Genomic DNA, 6000 nt, shown 5'->3' on the forward strand with positions numbered 1-6000 from the left:
TACTCCATAACGTGCGTGACCTTCTGCAAGTAGGCCATCCTGGTCGCGTCCACTGACATGTTGAGGCTTGCAACATCAGCTCGTTCAACTCATGTTAGAGCCTAAAGGCATACCCGATTAGTTTGGCGAGGAAGGCTGCCTCGTGCCCAACGTGGCCTCGAGGGTGGCGACCTTATTTACCACAGAGTGCCGAGATCTCTTGCACACAGCGATGCAGGACGCCGAAGCCTCCTCGAGCTCGGACAGCTAGATGGCGAGGCGAGCGGGGGGGGGGGGGGGGGTCGAAGGAGTACTTGTCGGGGGAATAATCGCCTCGAGTGTATCCTTGTGATGGTGACAGTGGCAACGACGGAAGAGAGAGCTCACCGGATTCCGTGGTGACGGATGAGGCCGTGCCGCTGTGCAAGTTTGCCTCGGCTAGGCCGGCGAGGTCGCACGCATGCATACATGTATGTTCATAGGTCATGCATGCATCGGCATGCTTGCTCTAGCCAGCTACCCGACCTGGATGGCGAATCAATGGCTTCCTGTTTCTCCTCCACTCCTGCAGAAGGGACCAATGGAAGCATAATTCCTCCCTCAACCGTGCCACCTCTCGCAACCTTCTCATCGATCCCCTCCTTCCTGATTGGACGACATCTCCCCGAAGTGCGACTGGTGGAAGGCGTGAGAGGGGCCGATGATCTTGTGATTGGGGCTCGTACCGAGGTGGCGGATCGCATCGTGAGCACATGAGTTATCCGGGACAGCGCGAGTCATGGAGGCGAGGACGGATCACAGGCGAGGCCTGACATATACTCAGAATTCTCGGGCGTACAGTTGGTTTTCTCCCCTGGCTGAAGTAATATATAGGTATGTGAGGGCAAGAGTTTGGATGTCGAACACTTCGATCTTGACCTCGGATCTGGAAAAAGGGATGTGCGGGGCGACGGAAAAAGAGGCAAGCGATTTTGTACTACAAAACAAACAACGTCGCTGGCTGCTTAGTCATGCGATCAGCCGTGGCTCCTAATTAACTGGGCCGGCCCATACGTAGCGATTGATTTCCGGAAACCAAGCACACGACGTATGAAGCGAAGATAAGGAGGCCAGCCACGAAGTTTGCGATGGTGGATAGTACCACCTTGGATGTAGAAAATAATATAGGTGAAAAAAACTGAAAGCGTAAATTCACGGACAGAAGTGTATTGTGACGGTGAACCCACGGAGTCAATCCGTGCTTTATTATTAGGGATAGAAAAATTAATTATTATTATTATTACTATTATTATTATTATTAGCACAAATGCCCGTGCGTTGCATCGGGTGAAAAAAACCCACACTTCCCTAACCCAATTGTTCAAGACCCCTCTCATTCCACGACACAAGGCCAGGCATGATGAAATGAACAAACTCTTTGAAATCGGCTGCCATGAAAATATATACTACAGAAAAAATATGCATGTTCATGAACTTTTTCTGAATAGGGCGATGTTTTTATGCATGTTCATGAACTTTTTCCAAAATTTGTGAGGTTTCATTTTTCTTAAAGAAAATCATATGTTCTCTCAGAAAAAATCATATGTAAGCGGCTATGACAGTTTTTCAAGTATTAGTGCTGCATTTTTGTCAGTTGCAACGACACGCCCTAGTGGTTAGCTGAACACACATAGGTAGTGCAGGTAGCGAGTTCTTTATATGGGTACAATATGCGAAGTATTAAATAGAGTTGTTTTCGTATTCTACAACAGTTCTTTATATGGATACAATATGCGAAGTATTAAATAGAGTTGATTTCGTATTCTACAACACATAGTGGCCTTTGGTGCAATGGTTGTTGTGCGTAGAGAAGTAAGTTTAACAAAAACATGTGGGTTTGAATCCTAGCTCTAGCGTATATTTTACGAGGTTAACTTTCCTTTTCACTTTTACTTTTAGAAGTAGCTGCTGGCCGGCCCGCTAGGCTGCGCGCGCGAGCGCCAAAAAGGGCTGGAGCTCTCTGCGTCAAATACGTGCTCCCGTGATTCCCCGAATTAGTACCACCTCGCTTATATGTTTTAAATTCAAATTGAAAGTGTAAATTAACACAAAGAAAGCGTATTGTGACGGTGAACCCATGGGGCTGCTTTCTTTCAGCCGAAACGGTACAAAGAGGTCTCAGAATTAGTACCACATCGGATAGCGAAAATAATATAGATGAAAAAACTGAAAGCGTAAATTTACGGAAAAAAATGCATTATGACGGTGAACCCGGAGACCCAATTCGTGCTTTATTATTAGGGAGAGATTATTATTATTATTATTATTATTATTATTACTAGTACAAATGCCCGTGCGTTGCAACGGGCAAAAAAAGCAAAGCCTGCACCATGTGTCATCATGTGCCATTTCTTATAGCAGTTATGATAAACATCGATAATAAGATTACACTCTTATTGTTGTTCTGAACATAAAGTGTAGATGTGAAGAAGCTAGCCCAACTTCCTTCGTCTATGGAATAGTACAGTGGTGCATGAAATAGTTTGTCTATCATTTTTTATGTTTTGTTATTAGAGTTGGAACATGTTTTGAAGCCCAACATTTTATGAACACATGATTTTTTAGTGATTTTGTTACAATTATAAATGTTTTTAAACCAGAATATTTTTGGGAAATTTCAGGATTTCTTAAAAAGTGTGAACATATATGAAATATAAATATATTTTGTGAAACCTAGAGCAATTAGAAACGCTCATTATCTTAAAAAATACACGCTTGGTGCAGGTAATTTAAAAAATGATTGTTGGTGCCCGGACCATGGAGTATAAAGTTAAGAAAGTCATAGTGGTCTAATTCGATGACGCCTCCTTGATAATAGCACTATCACCGGATGGAAAAATAGTGATGTATTTGTTTTTAATGGGACATACCTATGATTGAATGTTCCGTACTATTCAGTTTAATAACTAATTCTAAAGTTTTTTTTTAGAATTTTGAAAACATTTGAATGCGAATGATTTTTCACTATGTTGGTTTTTTTATAGAAAAGATGCATGAATGTCTTGTGTTAAAAAATGTTTGGGCATATCACCCTTGGGCTAAAATGTTTGGTCATAAGGCACAATAAAGACGTATGAAGAGATCATTCTGAACGTTAGATATGTATAATATCATACATCTGGAAAACACAAACTTTCAGTTACAGAAATGTAAGTGGCAAAAGTATATATAATTTAAACCATCACAAATTCCGAATTATAAGTTTGACATTACCAAAGACTTCATTTTCTTTCCTTCCAGGCCGGCCCCTCCCTGGCCTTCCTCCAGCCAGCCAGCAAGGCCGCACCCCGAAATCCGGCCCAAGGCCTAGCCCCGCAGTGCCACCACACACAGGCCACCTCTCCTTGCGTCCGATCCCCTTGCTGCGTCCGCAAAGAAAGCGTATTGTGACGGTGAATCCACGGAGTCAATCCGTGCTTTATTATTATTAGGAAGAGATATGGCTCTATGTCCACCACAAAATGTTATGCTAAATTGTCGGAGAAGAGAGCGTCGGTGCCCTGTTCTAGACGGAGACGATCTTAACATCAGATTTGGACCTGTGCATATATTGATCCAACATCAAATAAAAATCTTGAGCTAGCTCATGCTCCAAATTTAGCTTTGTGTACCGATCTAATATAATATACAAACAACATAAATATGTGGTTATTCTTTATGGGGGGGGGGGAGGAATGTGTGGCTGTTAATATATGTGTTTTTAGAAAGCACATTAATCATTAGTTTACATAATACATATGATTAAAAATATTATGCCGCATATTTTTATATTTAGCATAACATTTTGTGGTGGACATGGAGCCATATTATTTTCTAAAATACACATGAACTTTAAATTTGCTTCTATGTCAATACCTTCATCTTTGGTGTAGGCAACTCCTAACCAACAAATCAATCCATGCGCACCCACCACAAGAAACACACCCGAACCGGGAAAGTAGGATCTAGGCGATCAAGGAGGCGAAGAGGGATCCCTTGCGCGCCGCCGGTGACGCCGTCGGTTCCCTCTCCCTCCGTCGGCCGCTCCGGCGACAGGAGGGAGGGGGAACCTCGGATTTGTTCGCTAGGTGGGTGTGTGGTAGGGTTAGGGTTGAGGGAGACGCTGCCGAGACCGTTGCGGTGGTGTCGCGTCGGAATAAGTTTCTCCGGGCTCCGTTCGCGGTCGGGCGAGGCTTTTGCCTTCGTTTAGGAGCCAGCGGTGTTGGGGATCCCCGGATCTCGTCGAGGTCGCGGGCTATATTCCATCGGCACTGGCCGTTTGGATCCTCAGATGGGCGATGGAGGCAGGGAGATGAAGACCTTTCTTCTTCCTTGTTGGTATGATTTGCTGCTGCTGTTCTTCTCCTTCCTCTGCGCTGATGCTGGTGGAAGATCCTGCTTTGTCCGGGCGAATGGCCCGGCCGCGGTGCTGGACCGGTCGGATGACTCGAGTTCTCTTCCTTCCGGAAGGGACACTTTTCGCGGTACTCAAAGCCAAAGATGGCGACGACTATTGCAGGTGTGTTGGATTGATGTCCATGCCCTCTCAGCGCTGGTGTCAAGAAAGGAGGAAGCAACGTGGCGGCAATTGTACCATGGTCGAAGATGATGACCTGTTTGCGACTGGTTGCAGATCCTTCTACTGCAGGGGTCTTCTCTCAAGATTCAGGGATGATGGCACAGGACTCTTGAGATTTTCTTGTGTTATGGTTGTCTTAAGGTACTCTAGGTGTTCATGATCTTTTGTATTTGCGTTTCAGTGTGTTTATAAGGGTCAACTACTTTGTACTGATTCGTGATTTGAATGAAAATTTCTCAAAAAATAAAAACAAATCAATCCATGCGATTAATTACTTGAAAACCGAATCCTCGTATTTATCTCCTAGAAATCCTCTCTCCTCCCTCACGCCTCGCCCAAAATGGACTTATAGAGTTGTAGAGAAAATAATTGCCGTTGGTTGCGGCGAACAAGCAGATTATTAATCACAAAAATTAATTAAGAAAATTATACACGGAAGCAAGTCCACAAATGATGCATGCATGCAGCGCAGTTCCCGCATACGCAGCTCACAAACGAAAGACCTATGCTTTTTGTGTTTACTCCTGATGGAAGGGCTCTAGACGCCAAGCTCTATTGTTAAGAATTAATTAAATCCTAAAAATCAATGCTTAGGTCGGTTGTTTAGTCTAGCAACCGCCAGTTACGGACTATGTAATTACCGCTTTTGTACATGGGTATAAATACCCTATTCTTCAGTCAATGCAATCACTGTTCAATTCATTCGTCCCTCTCTCTCTTTTTCCTCTTTACACGTTATCACGCACTCTGCTCTCGATTAGAGAAATAGGCCACAGCGGAAGAACGGCGGTGGATGCACTCGCTCATCGCAACGAATCGCCGGCGACGCAGTCGAACCTCTGTCCGTCGATGCGGCACCAAGGCCACGGCCAGCCCTCCGCAGCGACGCCCTCCGGCACACGCGCGGCCTTCTCCTCGTTGCAGCCCCGCTCTGGGACAGGAGGTAGCGGCATGCCGTCGGTGCTGCGATGCTCCGGCCTGCGCGTGGTGAACGGCGCCCCTCGGCCTAGAGGCCGACGCGGCGAGCCAGGATCCGGTGTTCGGCTCCTGTGCCTCCACGCGCATCCGTGGCTCCCGGCGGTTACCGGCCACGGCCCCCACACCATGGCGGCGCACGACGCATCTCCATGCTCCACGGCCGCTCACGGCACGGCGGTCGCAAAGACGGCGGTGGCCAGCACCCATCCTGGCCCGGCTCTTTGCGGGACGGCGCGCAGCGCGCATCCTACTGCTTGGCCGCCCTCTCTACGCTGCCGTTCCTCCCGACGCGACATGGACGACAGCGGCCAACTCCAGGCGCACAACATGAAGACATCCAAGGAGGACCTGCAATCGGCAACGCGACCACCCTTTTCTAATACTATTTCTTCAAGAGTCAAGGCGGAGATGTGGTCTGTGCAATGCCAAACTAACTGAATCTTATC

Source organism: Triticum aestivum, chromosome 2A (genome assembly GCF_018294505.1).
Source record: "Triticum aestivum cultivar Chinese Spring chromosome 2A, IWGSC CS RefSeq v2.1, whole genome shotgun sequence".
In the NCBI taxonomy this organism is placed as follows: Eukaryota; Viridiplantae; Streptophyta; class Magnoliopsida; order Poales; family Poaceae; genus Triticum; species Triticum aestivum.